The sequence below is a fragment of the Vipera berus genome, assembly GCF_964194415.1.
Source record: "Vipera berus genome assembly, chromosome: 7".
Taxonomy (NCBI): Eukaryota; Metazoa; Chordata; class Lepidosauria; order Squamata; family Viperidae; genus Vipera; species Vipera berus.
Window position 1 is genome coordinate 24421714 of NC_138209.1, and position 22105 is coordinate 24443818.

Consider the following 22105-nt stretch of genomic DNA (forward strand, 5'->3'; position numbering starts at 1 on the left):
CCGGAATACCCTGGTGTTTCATACACCTAATTAATGTACGGAGGGTAAAATAACCAAGGTAAACAGACCTCCGTGTTGTGACTGCCTTTGCTTTGAATTCGTCTGAGGACCGGGGGGGGGGGGGCGGCGGCGGCTGCTGTTCCTTCTCCTGCTCCTCCTCCCAACACGAGCCCTGGAAAGATGCGCGCCTCTTCCCCAACACTTGCCTCTTTCAGGCACTTCAGATTAGGATCTGTCACAGACCTGCTTCTCCGCCTCCCCCCCCCGTTCCCCCTCCCCCCAGCCCCAGCCAATGTTGGCTGGCTCGCTGGCTGGCTCTCCGTCTGTGCTACCTAGCCAGACTGCCAGTCGGACTCCAGTTGCTCTCTTCCCCCACCCCTGTTGCTCCCCGGGCTGCTTCCCTTGGCCCCTTCAATGCCGGGGCTTCAGACGGGAGAACGGCTCGGGCCGGGCACTTCTCTCGCTAGCTAGAAATGGGTGCAGCTGAAGTGAGCAGCTGGTGGGAAATGCAAATGGTTGGTAGAGAAACATAAGATACAGAGTGATTTTCATTCCCTCCTCGAGTGCGTGGAAGAAGCTGGACATACGTTTCACGCTCCTAATCCTTCTTTTACATTTTTAGTCATACTCCTATTAAACAACTAATTAATGCCCAGAATCGCTGGGGAATATATTAGACAGACTGCCTCGAAACAGGAGTTTTCTGCAAGGTTGTCTGGAAACTATGGAGCTGCTTTAATAACACGGATTTTAATTCTTTCTCCCTCTCATCCCTCCCCCCCCCTCCGTCCCCCATCCCAGCACCCTTTCTCTTTCTCCCAGTAAATGAAACACAATCCTGGGTAGGGTGAAGACACTCTTCCCTTTTGGTCCTAGACAGCACCAGCCGCTTTTCTGAGCAGGCAGACGGTCGTAAACGAAGTGTGTAGCGTCTTAATTAGGTGGACCCTAGTGGGTTATCTCAAGGTTACCTCTGTAAGAGGATGCAGTGGTGACACGATTGCACGACCAGGGCATGACTTTCCCAGAGACCATTTTTAAATACGGCTATTATCCGAGGCTCCCTTGTAGGAGGACACTCCGAAAGCATCTTTGCTGCAAAAGTCCCTTCTTCCCGTCTCCGGCTCTTTTTCCGGCTCTCGCAAAGCTTCTTTGCCCGAAGTCATTTTGCCGCGAAGAAGTTTTGTTACGCGGATTTCCATGAATCTCGAATTGAGCAAAGGCAGGGTTGAAGTCTTGGTTAATAAGCAGGTGGAGTTAGTTGCAAGTGCAAATTTCGGGCATTTGATTTTCCAATAAAGGACTGCTGGTTTATTTAGGAAATAAAAGGATACTTAAAAAAAATAAAAGACCTCCAGAAAGATTCCCAAAGGCCAATTTTAATTGGCGATTAGTTATAATGGCTACTAATTGTCTACCAATCGACCGATATTGCGGGGAGCGATTCTTAAAAAAAACATTATTTCTTCAAAAGTGATGATCGGATTAAAGCAAACTAAATATAAGCCTTTGACTTCCGGAATCAGGTGGACTCGTCCACAAATCATTTCCCCTTCCAGATCCCAGAAACGATTTTAACTGCCTTTAGATTGTACTTATTTAAATTGATGGTTAAAAACTGTTCTTAATCAAAATGCTGATCCTGGAAATGCAACATCCTTTAATAACCTCGCTTAATAGGAAATAATTCCCCACTAACTTCAGTGGGACTGATCATGAGATGGGATCCAGGCGGCATAATCACCAGAACTTGGTGCTATGAAATTTGGTAAGCTGCATTAAGTTCAAAGCTATGATTCCCAAACAAACACGCAAAGAATGCAATTGCCTCTTAGCCAAGAATGAAATCTTTTTGAAATCAATTTCTCTTAAGTGAATGAATGTAAATCTTTTTTGATAGTTTGATTACGGCTAATGAAAATATGCTGATCTAACATCTACCTATTTTTCCCAATAAGAATGTCTAAAAATTTATCACAGTTAAGGCACACCAAATACTGGAAGGAAAAAAAAACCATGTTGCTGATCAGTTAGCGTCCAAGAGGGGGAAAAACGTTGGAGAGGAATGCAAACTAAAAATGTTTGACATAGTAGCTTAAGTACACTAAAATCATATTCTAGCACTTTAGTCCAATGAGAGAAAAAATGAAGAGGATGCCTCATAAGAATTCCATTTACAGATATTCAACTGATTTCATCAAGGAATTGAGATAAATATGAAAACTGAGAAGAGAAAGAGAAGAAATGTCAGCAGTAAGGGAAAAAAAATCTTTGATTTTGCATCTTTACTGGCGCATTTAAAGACAGGTGAATATTAATCAGTGTGAAAGAGTGAATCTCTACTTATTTTCCCCCAGTTTTGAATTATGTCTTAGTCCTTCTTCCTCCAATTTTGCGAATGGGGCAGAAGTTTACAACACACGTGTAGCATTTTTGTTTTATGACTTCTGCCTTTCCTCCTCCTCCTCCTCCTCCTCATATTTCTTTATGATTTTATTTTCGTATTACTCGTCTAGGCATCTCGATTTCCTACAAATAGAAAGGGGGGTGGGTGGGTGGGAAACCCTTCGAACGGACCCATTAATTTGCATATAAATTAAAACCCATCCTGCTACCTCCTGTGTTCCGGTAGCCTGTTCTCATTGCGAAAGCAGGAACGCTTAAATACTTCAGCTAAGAGAATATATAAATGTCTTCCTGGACTCAGTAATGAACGACCTCATTAAAACGTCCCATCCCGACGCTCGGAATTAATAAAGAAATGAAAAGAATTAGGAAATACCCCAGCTCTCTCTCACACACACACACACACACGCACGCACCCCCCCACCCCCCACCCACCCCAGAGACAATGCGGAGGTGGAAATATTGTTCAAATCCGGACCTATTCGGGCAGAAGAAAACAATCCATGCAAACACAAAAGGGGGATCTTTCCCCCCCCCCCCCGCCCACCCCCAGTTTCCGGAGACTTCTTGAAAAACCAAAGCGAAGCCAACCGGACTGGAAGAAGTACAAAGGGAGAGAGAGTCCTTTCCGCGCCGGGTCGCTGCCTTTGCCAGCGGCCAGAGCTGCCGCTCCAGATCCGAGGTCTCCCTCTAGCCCGGCCGCTCTCCTTCCCCGCCCTCCTCCCAGGCCGTCGAGCCCCGGCGGGAGGCAGGGGGTTCGGCTGCGGCGTGAGAAAAGCCCGCTCCGGGAGCGCTTACCTGGGTCCGGAGAAGAGGCGCGAAAGGGGCCCTTCCTGGACGGGGCGAAGCGGCGCGGCGGAATGCCACAAGTTGCAGGGAAGGCAGCGGCGAAGAGGAGGGAACGCGGGGCAGGCTGGCGGTGGGAAAAATCTGTCGCCTCGGGGCCCAGGCAGGAGCGCCCTTTCATTTCAAGCGCTTATTGATTTGCTGGTGTCATCTCTGGCCACGCAGAAGGACACTTGAAAGAAGGGGCTGATCTGAGAGAGGAGGTGACCCGACCGGCGCTCTCCCCCAGACCTTAATTACCACCTTCACGCCTTGGGGGAGAAAAAAAAGGGAGAGGAAAAAGAGTCCGCCACCGAAGGCTTTGCTGGTTTGCAACTTTGCTTCATTATTCCAGGCTTCTTTCTCTCTCCCCGGGGCGATCCCCCTCCGCTCCAGGCAGCCTCCTCCTCTCCCCAGCCGCCGTCTCTCCCCAACGATCGAGCCTCGAGCGCGCCTTCTTCCGGGTCCCGCTTGTTGTGGAGGGAGCCAACCGGAGGGCGCCCGGCTGGAGAAGGCTGCCCGGAGGAGAGAAGTCCGAGCTGGCTTCGGCTCTGTCTAAGCAGCCCGGTTGAATTCGAAGAGTGGAAAATGAGAGAAGGGGAGAAAGTTTGCAGGGTCCGGGGCGGGTGGGGGAAGAGGGTTAGCAAAGACCCGACGTTCTTTCCCCCCCCCCCCCCGCTCTGCCAAGGGCTCCTCGGGTTTCACTCCTGAACTTGTCTGAATGTCGGGTTTACGAGAAGCGAAGGTGCTTGTGAAAAACAGGCGAAGGGTTCTGTATGTTTGTTTGTTTGTTTTGCTGTTGATCACAGCAGCTCTCAACCAGGGGCTGGGGGGATGATGACGTGGGGATTGTGCCATTTACTCAGGTTCCTGCTTTGGCAACTACCTGTCCTTACCAGAGATAAACACTCTGCTGTATTCCAGCGGTTTTGAACTTCAATTCCTACCAGTCTGGCTAAGAGGTTTTTAGATCTTTTCTCTCTCTCTCTCTCTCTCTCTCTCTCTCTCTCTCTCTCTCTCTCTCTCTCTCTCTCTCTCTCTCTCTCTCTCTCTCTCTCTCTCTCTCTCTCTCTCTCTCTCTCTCTCTCTCTCTCTCTCTCTCTCTCTCTCTCTCTCTCTCTCTCTCCAGTTTCCACAGGAGAGATTTATAGTGTTCTTTAGCACCATTATGGGAGGGCGGGCAGGGCCGGGGCTAGGTGACAGCTAAAGATATTATAAATAACTGGGGAGGAAATGCCCCCCTCCCTTGACTACTGTTGGTTTTTTGTTTTTTTTTGCAAAAAGGAAAGTCGAGCAGCAGAGATGAAAGAGGAGGAGAATCTTCTCAACTTTTGGAACCAAAGTGTCTACTTGTCTCCCCTCCCTCCCCTTTCCCCGTACCTTTGGGAAGAATTTGGTCATCTCCAGGAGCCTGGAGGAAGCGCGAGGCAACTCTGTGTTCCTGGAAGAAATGAATCTTAAGTTTAAAACAAATCACCACAATGAAAGGAACACTGAATAAACTTGAAGAACCTGCCCAGACTTCGACCTTGGAATAAAATGGGCAGGGGAGACATTAGAAGGATAGTGACAGAACTATAAATAGTTCAGTTGTCAAACTGTTTTGGTATCTGTCAGTATCCAGCAATGGAGCATAGAAAGTAGTTTTCCACAGGGTGAAAAAAGACAAATAGCACGACAGAACTCTTTTATTCTCCCTACAGTCAGACTGCATTGTTAATTACACTAGGTCCAACCAAATGCTTGTTTAAACAACCACTGTCCCTATGCCAAGTTTTTGCAACATACAGCCTTTAACTTCCCAGGAAAGTTTTACATCAAACCAAGAATGCCCAATGGAAGTTTTACAGATTTTTTTTTAAGCTCTAGGAGTAATGCTAGGATCTCTTTGGAGAACAAGCAAAACTTTTCACAATTTCTCTTTGGATTCAGAGGTGATCTTGATTTTGCCTTTGAGTTTATCAGCAGTTAGTGGCCCCACATTTGCTGGGAAACCTCTCCAAAATGCAACCATTTTGGTCAAATTGTTCTACCATTCCCGGTGTCTGCCTTGTGAAACATTATCACTAGCAGATGTTTTACAGAATAATGTAGCAGAGCTAAATCAAAATCAGCCTGAAACCATATGAATAAGATGCACATAAAAAGTGGGCATCGTTCTTAATTATTGAACTTATCATTGTCCAAAGAAGCATTACATACACCATATCTGTAGAAATCAGAGACCAGTAGACTTCTACTTTTTCAAAAAAAAAGATTGGCTGATTCTAGGATGGTAGATCACTTTCAGTTGCTTTTGGATTCTATGCTTCTGATTAATTGCTCGTGGTCCCTGACCTTCAGTTGAGATAAAACAGGCAATCTTCAATAGTAGCAAAGCTAATATTAAAATACAAAACAGAGGAGAAAGGCAAAGAGAGACAGAGAGAGAGCGGCTACAAAGCAAGTGTCTTTTATAAAGATCATTGATATGTATAGAACTGCAAACAGGATAGAAGCAAAGTATATTCTTTATTCTTAACTTCAATCTCTACCCTAAAATTTCCCCCAGGTGATATCTCTCTTATACATACTGTATAGGTATACTTTATAAACAATGGATTAGATGGTGAACTCACAGAAGCTTTGTTTTTTTCCCAAGCTTAAAAAAGGTTGTCTAAATTAGTATTTGCATCTGAGCTCAATTTTCCATTCTCATATAATATAATTTCCTTTCCTCCTGATTTTTGTGTTGATTGATTGATTGATGTTGGGTGTAGTTCAGAGCTATTGGTGGGATTTCCATCAGTGGAATTTTCTTCACATTGATGTCTAGAAAACCTCTGTCAGTGAATCCTGAGAACTAACATCTTTCAGTGAACAAACATTTGGTTTGACCCAAATAAGACAAGTTTTAAAAGAGTCAAATACGCCTTAGATTGACATGGGTGTTTTCCAAGTTGACTTGGGGATGAATATGAGCTGAGATTCAAAATTCTGAAGTGTCATGCTTCCTATTAATTGTAAATGCCAGTCAAAAGGATGACATTTAACTGTAGATCCTTTTGAGGATGTGAAATCAGATTTCAGACAACTAAGGACTGGTGGGTTTTTGTTCTAATATTCTCTAATTTTGTAGTGCTTTCTAAAACAAGGAAATGCCAATATATTTGTATATGAAGGACAAAGACTGTGTGTGTATGGGGTTGTGTTTGTATGTGTGTGAACTGATAAATTGTAAGCATTGTTGCCACCCTTGTGGGTATTAAGCCTGCAACATTTCAAATGGATCATGTTACTCATTAAGATACGAGTTAAATCTTCACAGTTTTGAGGTGAGTAATGTGTGGCATCTATCCAAGGACTTGTCCACAGTCTGTTTTTACAGACTAAAAACAACAGCAATAATAAAGACACACTAATTTATAGAAGATGGATCAAGACTGTGAACAAATATTGTAGGATGGAAAACGAAAGATGTAGGAAAAAGACTGGAAGATTAAGATGAAATGGTTTGGTCTGGAATCAGGAAGGGATTAAGTGCTGCACAAAAACAAAAATTATCTCCATTTCCTTCCTCTTCAAAAAAAAATCTTGTTTTGTTGAGTCAGAATTAACAATGAATACCCATCTGGACTGAGCAAAACATATAAAACTTCATATTTGTCTCACAAAGTGAATAGTTGTAAACTTTAGTAAACCTTTGTGTGTACACTTACAAGGCAAATGGGACAATCACACACTTCCTTTTCCCCAAACTTCATATTGGTGTTACACTAAAATAGTTTCAAAATAAAATAAAATTAAAATAAAGCTATGTTTGTCCATGAGGCTGGAAAAATCAGTTGCTGGAGCTTTGATCTTAATAAAGATGGATGGAATCCTTACTACCCCTAGTTAGAGTTTGGATATAGATATATATACTTATTGTAAAGGTAATTTTCTAGTAAAATGCTCATGCTGTAAATTTATAATTCATATATTGAATGCAGTCTTATACTGCATTAAGTCATTTAATCCAATACTATTTATAGTATGATAGGCACTTTGGTGTAGTGGTTAAGGTGTCAGAGTAGACCAGGGGTAGGCAACCTCGGCTCTTTTATGACTCATGGACTTCAACTCCCAGAATTCCTGAGCCAGCTTGGCTGGCTCAGGAATTCTGGGAGTTGAAGTCCATGAGTCATAAAAGAGCCGAGGTTTCATACCCCTGGGCTAGACACTGGAAGACTGTGTTCTAGTCCTACCATGCCCATAAAGCTAGCTAGGTAATCTTGGGCTAGTCACTTTCTCTCAGCCCTAGGAAGAAGGCAGTGGCAAACCACTTTCAAAAATTTTTGCAAAAAAGCCCCAACTTTAGCTGGACATGATTTATTAGAAGAAAACAATAATGTTCCAAGTCAGTCTTGGAACTGACGACTTAGATACAAAAATGCTTGACAAAACATGAAATATTTTCTATCCCATTTATGTCTTCAGTTCATGGGTTGTATCTTTTTCTCACAATGATAAAAAAAATTGGGAATCTATACATGTAATTCCTATTGTAACAATGAATTGAATTTGATGGGAAGGATATACTTGTTTTAAAATTCACTGTATGAGTTCTTACAGCCTGCTAAACTAGACTGGATAGTGAATAGTGTTAGCAAACTATGCATCAAGCTGCTAGCAAGTATCCAGGAAAGTGGTGGTTACCTTTTAAGAAGCTCTACATCAGACATGTCAAACACAAGGCCCGGGGGCCGGATCCGGCCCGCGAAGTGGTTTCATGTGGCCCACGAAGCCATCCTGGAAACAGTGAGGGAACGGCCCCCGCTGCCTTGGCCCTGGCCCAGAGACCCTCCTTCTGCCAGAGACCCTCAGATCTGACCCACTCCTGCCCAGGCCCCCATAGGCACCCTTGATGCGAACGACGTAGAGCTGGCCACGCCCACCCAGTAGGCCGTACGCACTCTAGCCACGCCCACCTAGTAGGCCACGCCCACCCTGGCCACACCCACTTGGCCCCCTGAGGGCAACCTCAATGCTAATGCGGCCCTCAATGAAATTGAGTTTGACACCCCTGCTCTACATAGTCTGGAATATGGATACATCAAGACTACTATGTCATGAACGATCCTATCCATCTAATCTGAACATCTAAACAGGGCCTTTGGAGAGTTACAGCTCCATATGAAGTGCAGGGCATGTGGACCAGGGACTGGGCCTTATCAGTCATATTCTGGAATATGCTTTCCTACAAGTACATCTGGTTACCTCTCTTTTCATGACTTTGAGGATTATTTTACTTCAATGCTCTTCACCACTTAGCATAACTGTGGGTGAATGCATTACATGTACATGATTTGGCATGTTTATGTTGATGGTTTTCCTAAGTGAACCCTGCTCAAAATCTTAATAGATTGCAGCAATATGCTAACATTGTAAAATCAGTGCTTTTTTTGTAAAAGAAAAAGGTGCCGGAACTCACACATGTCATACAACCTGCCTTGCCTACCCTACAAGGTTCCATCCAAAAAAGGTGCCGGAACTCCGTTCTGAGCGTTCTATGAGAAAAAAAGCCCTGTGTAAAATAAATATGTAAATGTATATTAAATCATGGGTATTGTATAGCTCAGGGGTAGGCAACCTCGGCTCTTTTATGACTCATGGACTTCAACTCCCAGAATTCCTGAGTCAGCTGACTCAGGAATTCTGGGAGTTGAAGTCCATGAGTCATAAAAGAGCCGAGGTTGCCTAGCCCTGGTATAGCTTGTGAATATAGAAACTGTTCTGTTTACCTGATATTAGAGAAGCAGCCACTCAATCATGGCTGCAAAAATTCCAGACTATCATCAGAGGGCAGCAAAGAAAAGGCAAACAAACAAACCCAACCAAATATCTTTGCTGCCATCTAGTGATCACCTGACTCTTTGCAGCCCACATGTGGTAGCCCTGTTCAAATTGTATGTTAAAATTTAGGTAGCTTAGTTTATAGAAATTATAGTTGAGTTTTACTTTTTCAAATAAAATTATTTAATTTACAGTATAAATAAATGATCTCTAATTATGATATTAATGATATATTCCTATATTATGTTTACAATGCAGCAATTTCTTTTTATTAAATTGTAACTTAATTTCAGGGAAATATGTCTGTCGGGGTAGATATAATGACTCTGCTGATTACTCAGTTGCATTTTTCATTGGCATCCCTCGCTAATTATGTTCCTTCAATTCAAATTCAACTATGTTCAGAGATGGATGTGATAAAGTTGTTTGTAATTTAAATAATGCAAGACTTTCTGGCAACTAGAAGTAGATGAAGGTGAACCAAAAAAATAAAATTACCCTCCGTATCATAAGAAACATTATTAAAGCATATATTATAGCAAAGAGACACATTTTAATCTTTTGAATAAGCTAATACAGACAGATTGAGTTTGCATGATGCCTTCACAGTGGTTTATCTAACCATGCTTTGATCAACCAACCCAATTAAATCCATTTCTGGATTTACATGGCACATCAAACCATGAAATAACTCATACATGCCCACTTACACAGTGGGCCAAACTTAAACATGGTTGACTGGCTGGCGGACTGGCATAGTAGAGCTTAGGACTTCCCCTGACCTTTGCTCATTCCGCCGGGACCTGAAGACCTGGTTGTTTGAGCTTTCTGGCCTGGACTGAGAATATTAAGTGGGGTTTTAATTGTATTTTAATTGTTATTGGGGTTTTTAGTTTCAAGGTTAGTTTAATCATTTAATTGTTTTAATTTATGTAATTTGTTGGACTGTTTTAAAAAACCTTGTGAACCGCCCTGAGTCCTACGGGAGAAGGGCGGTATATAAGTTTAATAAAATAAAATAAATAATAAAATAAATAAATATTATCTGGCCCCTGCTGTAATTTGATGTTGCACTTTGTGCTGAAAAGTTAAGTTCCACTGCTGTCAGCGGGACTTGCTTGAAGGGAAGCATACCTAGGATTGTAGCTTCCAATTCATAATTTTAACGAAACCATTTTGCTGACCAAGGTGAGCAGGACTGGATTCAAAATATCAGCATTTGGGGAAAAAACTGACACTATATCATAGGACCTTTGGTAGGATGACAACTGCAACTTTCCCTTTAACTGTACCTTGGAAATGACAAAACATTGACTGTCAGTTGAGAAAAGCACTGTTTTAAGGGCAAATTCAGTGGCATGCAGTAGATTGCTTTTTGTCTGGGAGATTTGCCAAGTTCTTTTACTCCCTATAATATAGCATGTCAAAAAGTTGGCTCTTTATTATACAACTTTTCCCCCCTCTGAAAATCTGTTTCATCTGGAAGCAGAATGGTACATTTGCTTCTCCAGTGGAATACTCCTTTGCAAATCGCACTACATTTCTTTTGGCAGCAAAATAGTAAATTTTCTTTGCTGGCTGAATATGGCTTTCAAATCTTTTACTTTTATATGAATCAATTCTGGCACCGTCTGTCAAAACAATACGCTTAAATGCTTTTAGAAAACATTTTTTCTGATTAAATTTATTACGTGCTGTCTTTGAATTTATGGAAGACTTAATGTGATAATGTAGATAGAATAGCTCTCAGTGACATGGTTCTTATCTGATAAGAATGCTCACTTGGACTTCACTATGGAGCTTATTAGGGAATGGATTGTGGTAAAACCATGCATCATTCTGAAAGATCACCCGATTGAAGAGGAGCATCTACCACCCACTTCCCCAAATTCTGACATGAAAATTTTACTAAGTACTCAAACTTAACATCCAAATCCAATTCAAAACCAGGTGAGAATTATGATAGCTGTGAACCACAGGGCCACTTCAAGTTGTTGAAAGCTGGGTTGTCATCATAACATACTTCTCTTTGTTAAAAGAAAGCACAATGAAACAATTATCCTTCTCTCTTTATAGGATCACCATAATTTGGCTGTTTTGTAGTTGCAAGGACAGGGGTGTGTATGAAGCATTCAAAACAACAATGAGAGTTTTACTTTTTGCTTCAACACTGGTTCTGTCCAAGTTTTGGACAAATTCCAAGATCCTGACATTGGACATGGTGGTTGAATTATTGGGATTGTAGTCCAAAACTACCAGGAGTGTATCATATATTGTACCCATAATTTATTATACTTGGAAGTTATACTGAATATAATGATTGTTATTCCCAGGTAATATGAAGAAGCGATCTGGTGAATAGAAAAGGCCTTTAATTCTAGAACTTTTTTTCCCTAATGAAAACTTTGCATTAATGAGGATCACATTAGGTGATCCCACATGAGGTGGGGTTTTTTATTTTTTGTATTCTTAATTTTATCTTTGGGGTTTTATAATTGTATATTAATTGTTTTAACTTGGGCAATCATTTAATCTCTTTTTAATGTTTGTATTTTGTATTTCACTTTTGCCCTGTGAACCGCCCTGAGTCCTCAGGGAGAAGGGCGGTATAGAAATATTATTAAATTAATTAAATTAAATTAATTCACATTATTTTATCCATATTGTTGCATCTGGCCTATGCTGTCTGCTTCTTTGTTAGTTTTTTTAATATTCCTACTTGTCATTGCCGTTACGGAGAAGAAAGTTTTCTTCTACCCTCAGATTGGCTGAAATGTTTCAAGATATACATACTTACATAAACACACACACACACACACACACACACACACAGAGAGAGAGAGAGAGAGAGAGAGAGAGAGAGAGAGATTATTAAAGTAGATCTTTACATAGTGATGAGATAACAAAGTGTTTAGCTTTCTTAAAAAAATTAGCTAGAAGGGCCAAAATTTAATAAATATCTTAAAAAACTGTTGTTATCCCTTGTGTAAAGGAAGCCCAAACATTATTCACTACTTGTCTGAAAACTCATTTTGCTCTGATGTATCAAAGGGAAAAAATGACTTTTTAATCTCTTGCACACCCAGTAAAAGAAAGCTGAGTATTTTTCTAAATTACTTGTTCTACTGATGAACTATTCTTATTGTTAGGAACTCTGTCCTAACATTCAGCTGGGATTTGTCTGTCTTATTTAGAGTCTTGCCATTCAGAAACAAATTTCCAGGAGTTCTCAAACATAATACATAAACCATCAACATATTATTTCAGTACACTGAGATATAATCCATCTGGCCCTCGAAATTTAAGCTAATTCAAAGTAAATAAGTATTCCTTAATCATGTTTCCACCACTCTTAGTTTTCAGTTCGGACACTTCATCCCGCTCTTCACAATTGCCTGATGGAACGCAAACTCTTTGTAAGAAAAGGCTGAACCGAATAGAAGTTGAATAGGTTTGCTTTTCCTTTGTTACCTGTCAGCTTTTTGCAACATTCATTGAGCACCCAGCACTCTTGATGGTTCTTTCAATATTTTGATCTTATTAGAAGAAGACCTTTTAGTTGTTCTTAATATCCTTCACCAACCTCAGATCACTTGCTGAAAGCAAAAAGATGACATGGTTCTCATAAATCAGGCACTTCAAATTGTCTCAAAGCTTCATCTGGCAGTTTCAGTAATTGGAAGAAGCTTCTCTGCATTCATTGTGCATGTGCAAATCTTCTTCCAGAAGCTGATTGCAACAGTTAGCAGATACCTCTTTCATATGTAGCAAATGCATGGAACTCTTCTCTAGCTACTACAACTGCTGGAAAACCCTTTCTTTCACTTTTGGAAGCAGCTGCATTGTTTCTGAAACAGTTTTAAAAGAATGTATTACATAAAGCTTTGTTAAATGAAAACACACATCAAAGCTTTGCACAGTTCTATTCTAAATAATAAAGCTGAATTTACTTAGTGAAATCAACATTTGGCTGTTTTTTAGAAGGAAAATTCTTTTTTTCCTCTATCTCACAGGTTAACGGCAGCAATATCCAATTTCCTCAAAGTTTGCTTTGTTGCAAAGTCTTTTATTGTCTAAGGAGTTGTAAATTATGTCTGTTACATTCATTCAGAACAAAGAACAAGGAGAAATAGGAAGCTGGCCTATCATGGTCTATTCCTACATGGAATCTTCAAGTAAGATGCAGACTATTTTAATAACAATGTTTTAATTTACCTATTATAAATAAGAACTGTGCATCTAACCATTGAGGGATAAGATTTGAAACTCACCAATCACAGGAAAAATACAAAAATATTATCACTTGATTATAGGGCATGCAATCTCAATTTGTGACATGAAAGATCTTTACTGGAAATGGAGCATGGCAAATGTCTCACAGAACGTTTTCAAAATGGGTGTTGTTGTTGGAGATTATTTAGGCTTAGAGGGGAAAAAACCTTGTATTTGTGTGATTTGTGAAAATCTAGCCAATTTCTGTCACAGTAGAAGCTGTGCTGCCTTTTTCGATTGACATGAATTCCCTTAGAAATCAAGTTCTCTTTGTTCTACTGCTATCCCTGAAGCATGCAGCAGAGAACAAGGCCACCCAATTTTGCAGTTTTAAAATAGCCACAAAATCTTGTTATAAGTTGAATTGTTGAATTGTTTGTACTATGTACATTGAACCAGAGAAGTCCATTTCTCAATTTACCCTATGGAAATATCCTATACTCTTTTGTTTATGTTTGAATGCTGTAGCATGCAGGCAGAAACAATTTTTTGTCTGGTGGGTACTCTCCTCCATAATTTGACTTATTTGTAGCACACCTTGCTTTGTCTAGGAAGACTTATAATATCTAAAGTTCAAAGGACTCTGGAAGAAAGGAAGAAATGTATAACAGTAATGTGAGTGTGTTGGGGGCAGGGGTTATGCTCATGGCAAATGTATTATTCTCCATGAAACTCGGTGGAGATGATCTCAGAAGCACTATTGCTGTTGATTTCCAGCTGTTCCAGAAGAGGAACACCCCCCCCACACACACATATCCTTCTTGCAAGGAACACAGTTTGCTAAGCAACGGTGCTAGTAGATTGCACCACATGGGTCAGCTGGTTTGCAGCTGGAGACTGCTGGTAACTCAAACTTCATCCTTTGCATTCTTGCAATGGATTGATATTTCAAACGTCTCATTCCCCTTTGTTTCTCTTTAATACTTCTATCATCAAGGCTAAACTGATGTCGATCTGTGGGGCAATGTGAGGAAATAAAAGCTTCTGTTCAATGTAAATCTCAATTTTAGTCTATCACTGAGCTTTATGGCATTCAGATTTGGAAAAGATCTTTCTTTAAGCTTATAGTTTTAAATCATTGATTTGTTGTATTTATTGGAGGTATTATGAAATTGAATCAATTTTAAGTATTTGACAATTTTCTTTTTTGGAGACTAAAGCATGTGTGCATATCCTTGTTGCAATGAAAGGAAAGGATTGTGCTAATTCGTCACATACTGTTTGAAAAACCCTTTTGGAGAAGGTATGGGCTAGAATATCAATTCCTTGCCTGTAGGATGCCTGCGCTTCAATAAAATCCTGTTTAAATTACCTGTAAGGGGAATGAGAACGTGTTACCTGTGCCCCCACTTTTTGAATGTAACACTGCTATCTGTCCTCTCACAGGGGATGAACATTGCCTTTTTCTCCTCAAATAAAATCCAACCAATAAAAAAAAATCAAATATTAACACAGTGAAATAAAATAAAATATGATAAAACGGCAACAGCAGCCATAGTAGGGAGATGACATGTTGTTAACTAATTAGGCCAAAGCTTGTTGAAATAATAGAGACTTTAGATATTCTTTAAGCACCACTAAAGAGGGACCCAGGTTTATTTCCAGCTGAGTGTGAGAGCTCTGTTTTGGGTGTCGACAAGGAGAACACTGCCTCATGTGTTTCAGCTAACAATGGATCTTTTCTGTATCCAAATAATGTAAAGAGAAAGTCATAAGTTTCTTTCTGTGTATGTTGTGATTCAGGGTCAGCCTGTGGGTTCGGCAGTTGGGTCGGACGACTCAGAGGAGGAGGAGGGGGGTGTTGGAGAGGTTGCTGAGGGTGTTGGAGACCTTGATGATGAGAGCCCTCAGCCAGGCCCCTCCCACCTGGTCACGACGCAGACCCAGCTATGTGAGCCTGACAGCGTGGATGAAGATGACCCACAGCTGGCCCTGTTCAAGGACGCCCGATGCAGGAGGCAGTCAATCAGGAGTAAACAGAGGAAGGCAATGGGGCACCTCGGAAGGAGGCAGAGAGAAGCCACGCCCTGAACTGTTTAAAAGGGGAATGCGTGGGAGGGCTGGTTTGCTGAAGGCAACCGCTTGAATAGCTCCTGTTTCATGGTTTGTGTCTTGTTTTGCTCTGTTTTATGTTAATAAATTTGGCAGGCTTAGTTCCAGCCTCTTGCCGTTTGTAAAGGGGTTGTCCCTGCCTTTTCTGCAGGGCTGGTAGCAGGCTGGTACAGAACAGTGTAGGTTGTGGGAAGAGAGCTAGAGAGTGTATTGTAGCAAAAAATCTGAAGAAGCCCAGTAGCACCTTTTCTGACTAAGACATTTTATATGATGGAAGAAGCTGTAGCTCACTTCATCAGAGGGACGAGAGTAATTCTCCATTATTCTAGCTAGTCTTTGTCTCTGATGAAGTGGCTGCAGTTCACCAAAGCGTATGAACAAAATTTATTAGTCAGAAAACGTGCTATTGGGCTCCTTCAGATGTTTTTCTGTCCAGGTGGAGCACTTGGCACTTGAAAGTGTGCTGGGGACCACCTTCAAAAAATAGGTGTGAACAGAACAAAAAAGATTGTAGGTGGGCTGGAGGCCAGACGTAATCAAAATGGGATTTAATGTAAGTTACATCATCCACGACTTAATAATTTTCTTATAAAGTTATATTTGGATCTGACTTTTGAAGAGACCCTAGGGGACTGTACTTACGTTTTGGAAGCTGCATGTGGCTTGGGGAATCCACATGCATCTCTAACACAGAGAAAACAAAATCAGATTTATATAAAAGGAAACAATCTTTTAGTTATCCGAGATCCAAGACATTTAGTCTTAAAATGAAAGCTCCAGGAATTTCAGTTCAGCTTGGAAACAGGCTACAATGTAAACATTTCTCTTCAACAAAGGGGCTATCTCTTCCTTTGGTTTCATTGTTCTCTTCTTTTAATTCTTTCTGAGGTTCTTATTCATTTATATCAATGTGTCCCGAAGGTGCTTTTTTTAAAAGGCAGCTGGGCTTTGTTTTTTCTTTGAAGACATTTCGCTTTTCACCTAAGAAGCTTCTTCAGCTCTGACTGAATGGGGGAAGATGGAAGGATTTATATTCCTTACCGTCATCTGGTCATTAGCGTTCTTTACGAAAGAAAGTCGTTGAGACCACTTGGAAGTTTATTTATGCCCTCAGAGTCACGGCATAGTGCAATTGGGTGTGGAATGATGACTGAGAATCTCCACAGACATTTATATCAATAGTAGAAAGAAAATATTGTTCTACTACAGGGATGGTAAATTATAAGACTGCATTTTATTTAAAATGCATTTTATTCAATGCATTTAGACAAATTTAAACAAGATTTTTTTTAAAAAAAACATTGAAAAAGCAAATGAACAGGATGGGGAAAAATTGAGGTTCTTAAAACTGAATGTGACAAAAAAGCAAAATTGATAGGCAGATGTTTGTTTGAATTGCTATGTAGTTTATGGTTGTGAATTATTGCAGTTGACTCTTACTTTTAATATTTAAATGAGAGAATCTCCCTTCCATGGTTATAAAAAGTACAGCTATTAAATATGTTGTGCAACTGGAGAGTTTTATTTTTTTCAATAAGAATTCATTCACATTTGTGTTAGAATACAATTTGATTTTTTTTTTAATTGGACAGGTATTGCTTTATCCCTAAGTTAAAACTTAATAGGTTTAGTGGGCTTACCTACAACTATTGTAGAATTGTAGCCTTAACTGAGGATTCATTCGCATTCCAAACATATTATTATACTTTATACATATGTATGATTCTCATTTCTCATTTCTATGACCATATAGAGATAGAGATGTCCTGGTCATGATTACAATTAATCTGCCATGATATGGTAACTCAAAGCAACTGGGTTACAACTCATGTGTGAAGAGATACAGTATGTTGTGTGTGTGTGTGTCAAATTTAAGCATGAAAAAGTTATCTGATCAATAAACTTAAATGACATCTGGATTTGCACAGTTTGTGGATGCTAATAGACTTTGATATTTTATGTTTTGCATACATAAATGAGGAATTTGTCCTAGAACCTGTGTGTGATACAAATAGTAGATTTGTACAGAATTGGCTCACATCTTCATTAGCAAAGCATGAATAGATAAAAATAAAGTTATTAATGATTTGTCTAAGAACTAAGCTTTTCTTTCTTTCCAAACAAAAAAAAAACATTGGCGTGTTTTTTTTTGCATTACAGACTTTCTCCTTTCACAGAAGGTAGGTTATTTTTCATCTGAGATTAATTTTTTCCTGTGACATTTGGGATGAATGGTTCAGCAGAACAAATTATTCAGTATGTTTCAGTTTCAAGGTTCCAAAGTGGAATTCAGGTTTTAACATCAGGATCCAATTAAATGATAGTTGGATCTGACTGCAAGGAATAATGGCCCAGAAGAGAAACTAGTATTTGTTGATGGTATTTTTCCGTGTTCCTATTTAGAGTCCTCCTGTTTTAAATAGAAATCTGGACAATGACCAGCAAAATATAAAACTATGTATTCCATTCAACAGCTGAACACATGGTCACACCCAGGCATGACTGCTTTATTTAACAATTGGTTGTTTTGCTCTAGGCTGTTCTTAGGTGCCTGCCAGCATCTGCAAACTTGGCTACAACTTTAGAGTTGGGGTAATGCTGTGAAAAAGTCTTTTGCTACTGATCTGCTGTCCTATGGAAAGAATGTGATTTGGTCATTCTAAATAATACCTATTCTGTAAATGTTATCATGCCCAACCTTACCTCCTGCCAACCTTTGTTTACATACCTTTCTGGTAATATTATTTTGACATTGTCACACTGTTCATGTTAAATAGCTATAGATATAATGGATGTCTCATTGCATCATATTTGTCATAAAGGTAAAGGTTTCTCTTCTCCAGTCATGTTCAACTCTAGGGGGTGGGTTTTTCATCTCTTGTTTCTTAGCCAAGGGAGCCAGCATTGTTCAAAGACATTTCCATAGTCATATAACCACCATGACTATACGCCAAAATGGTACCTATTTATCTACTCACATTTATCATAGCTTTATGGAAATGATAATGAACGTATTTGAAATAACATCTTTTGAAATGGAAGAAATAGTTAAGGAACCCATTTTCTGTGGCATGAAGGTTGCCATAAATAGAAGATTAAGTCTCCAGCCTAGTCCGTGGTGATTTTATGGACATATCCAGAAATGTTTTGCTACTTTTTTCCCCCAGGATATTTTGTTAACCACTATTAATACTGAGAGTAGTCCAGACAAAAAGCACAAACCGGAGTACTAACTCTATTTATATTGTTAGATTAAAAAATTTTTGCAAGACTGAAAAAAATTCTCCCCACTCTTTCCTTTTATTCATCAGAAAACGTGAGAAGGTCCCTTCTGAAACATTTGCCACACCACTCCTGTTTCTGTGGGATGGGGCAACTTTTACATACTGGTTATCCAGTCTGTGGCTCTCTCTTCTGACTTCCAAGGTCATTTCCACATACCATTGCTACTATCCAGGCTAGCCTACAGCCCTGATACTAGTTCAATCCAGTGTTGTTTTTTAAATCTATCAAAAGTTAATTTGGTGGTAACATTTAGCTCAGCAGGAGACGGACAATGTTTCTATGGTTTCACTTTTTGCACAGGGCAAATATTTATCTGCATCATATTTGGGTGCAGATATTCACTTGTTGTAAGGGACACGGTGGCTCAGTGGGTTAGGACACTCAGCTTGTCGATCAGAAGATCGGCAGTTTGGCGGGTTGAATCCTGAGTGCCGTGTAGCAGAGTGAGCGTCTGTTACTCGTCCCAGCTTGTGCCAACCTAGCAGTTCGAAAGCACATAAAAATGCAAGTAGAAAAATAGGGACCACTACGGTGGGAAGATAACAGCGTTCCGTGCACCTTTGGCGGCCACATGACCACGGAGACGTCCTCGGACAAGCGCTGGCTCTTCGGCTTTGAAACGGAGATGAGCACCAGCCCCTAGAGTTAGAAATGACTATCACACATGTGTGGGGGAACCTTTACCTATACTTTACCTTATTCACTTGCCTGTGAAAAGTAAGATAATTATCCCAAATCTACACACAAAAGCAACGCTGACATGCAACTGAATATTTAAGAATCAATACCCTCCTTTGGTGTTAAGGTTACATGATAATAAGGGTTATCAGACTACAAGTGCAAACCAGATGCAGTTTATTGGTGACTCCTATTTCCCACTCTGCCCATGTGTTAGAATGCCACAATATGAGAGCAAATGCCCATTAACTAATGCCAAGTTTATGGTTTCATAGGTAATTCTAATAGGAAAGCAAAATAAACAACATATATATCTATCTATATCTATCTATAAGGGGCGTGGTGGCTCAGTGGGTTAGGACGCTGAGCTCGTCGATCAGTAGGTCGGCAGTTTGGCGGGTCGAATCCCGAGTGCCGCGTAACAGAGTGAGCGCCTGTTACTCGTCCCAGCTTCTGCCAACCTAGCAATTCGAAAGCACGTCAAAATGCAAGTAGAAAAATAGGGACCACTACAGTGGGAAGGTAACAGCGTTCCGTGCGCCTTTGGCATCTAGTCATGCTGGCCACATGACCACGGAGACGTCCTCGGACAAGCGCTGGCTCTTCGGCTTTGAAACGGAGATGAGCACCGGCCCCTAGAGTCGGAAACGACTAGCACGCATGTGCGGGGGAACCTTTACCTTTACCTTATATCTATATCTATATCTATATCTATATCTATATCTATATCTATATCTATATCTATATCTATATCTATATCTATATCTATATCTATATCTATATCTATATCTATATATCTATATATCTATATATCTATATATCTATATATCTATATCTATATCTATATCTATATATATCTATATATCTATATATCTATATATCTATATCTATATCTATATCTATATCTATATCTATATCTATATCTATATCTATATCTATCTATCTATCTATCTATCTATCTATCTATCTATCTATCTATCTATCTATCTATCTATCTATCTATCTATCTATCTATCTATCTATCTATCTATCTATATGTCTATGGTGCCTTAGACTGCAAGGGGGTGGGGGGAAAGGAGGAACCAAGAGTCCATATATTTCTCTTGTCTTTTATGTCTTTATTATCCTGTCCTGTACAAGTTGTCTTGACAAAAAAAATAAATAAATGGGTGAAGGAGGAGCAATTATAAAAGGTTGTCCACGTTGGTTTCAATGGGATAGGTCATGTTACATATCACACTTTGATGGTCTTGATTTTCATTTTGATTTCTACATCATTTTCTTCACGTATCAAAGACACGATCCTATTAATATCCAACTGCCAAGAAGCACTAAAGTGTTATTTACACCACACAGTCTCTACCTACTGCATAGAGTCAGTCCAGATGTACATTAGAAATGCCTCGGAAATAAACTATGACTACTCCTGGTCATAGTTGCAATACTGAAAATAAGTAATGTTTATTTGCTAAGAAAGCTAAATTCAAAATGGCTCTGATTCTCTTCATGGAATGTCTTTTATGGAATGGAATGTTTTTACCAATTCTACAAGAATTTCTTTGCAGATGTTTGAAAATACATGTATTACATAGTACCTTGTATGGGTAGAGGTAGTCCTTAAGTGACTGTTCAAAGTTACAACAGCACTGAAAAAAGTGATTTATGACTGTTTTTCACACTTATGATCATTACAGCATCCCCATGGTCGCGTGATCAAAATTCAGATGCTTAGCGAATGACTCATATTTATGACAATTGCCATGTCCTGGGGTCATGTGATCCCATGTTTACAACCTTCTGGCAAGCAAAGTCAATGGGGAAGCCAGATTCACTTAACAACCATGTGACTAACTTAATAATTGCAGTGATTCACTTGACAACTGTGGCAAGAAAGGTTGTAAAATGGGGCAAAAAAAAGTTTCATTTAGTAACCGAAATGTTGTGCTCAACTGTGGTTGTAAGTTGAGGAGTACCTGTACTTGCTGTACAGTCTTTGTTGAAGGATGATGAGTAATGTATGAAATGACCATTGCCTGACCTAGAACCATCACCATCACCTTTTGTGATTCTAATGGGTTCAAAGATTCTCTTGATCCACCGTTGTAGGGACTGGACTACTTAGTGCACAGAGAATGCCACCTGAGAATTAGTCCAGGAGCCAATCCCAACGGCAGCAGCTGTAACCTTGCATTAATACTGGTACCCTATTGTCAAATCCAGTAAGCCTATGTGGTTTCACTGCAGGTCATAAGATTAAAAGCTCCCTGTCAATGTCATCAAAGAAGAATGGTTAGCAGGTTTTGTTCTGAATAAACAGCTGTTCATAGTAGTCCATAAAATTTGAGCAGGGTTAGTTGTATAAGAAATACTAATGTAATGCTTTGAATACTTGATCACAATAACTTTAACATTACTTTGTAAGGCACATAATGATTCTTATGACTTTGCACAGGAAGAAGCTGAGGGAAGGTGACTTATTAAGGTGATGGAGTTCATAATCTCATATCCCCTCTTTATCCGCTTATACTATGACGTCTTACTAAACTTAATAGGATTTATGTTTGAATAGATATATTTCACATCTGTGGGGTTAATGACTTTGTTCTAAATTTTTGATCATGAAAACTTTCTGCTAATGTCCTAAACTTATAACTTCAGGACTCTCCAATAAGCCCATCAGGAATTTTGAGAACATAATATCCACATTTTCAGAGAGTAGGTACTATGGAGGGGGTGGCCAGTTTCAAAACAGCTATTTATCAGAAGGAATTGG

At 39.9% G+C, this 22105-nt stretch overlaps 1 protein-coding gene across 1 annotated transcript in view; it reads right to left on the reverse strand.

Annotated features, from left to right (window-relative positions):
* The window catches only part of PITX2 (paired like homeodomain 2), a 41396-nt gene extending 37743 nt beyond the window's left edge, over window positions 1–3653 (reverse strand). Inside the window, exon 1 of the mRNA XM_081333059.1 lies at window positions 3205–3653. The gene's annotated coding sequence lies outside the window, so the exon portion shown is untranslated. The remainder of the gene's footprint in view (window positions 1–3204) is intronic.
* Window positions 3654–22105: the final 18452 nt, after the last annotated feature.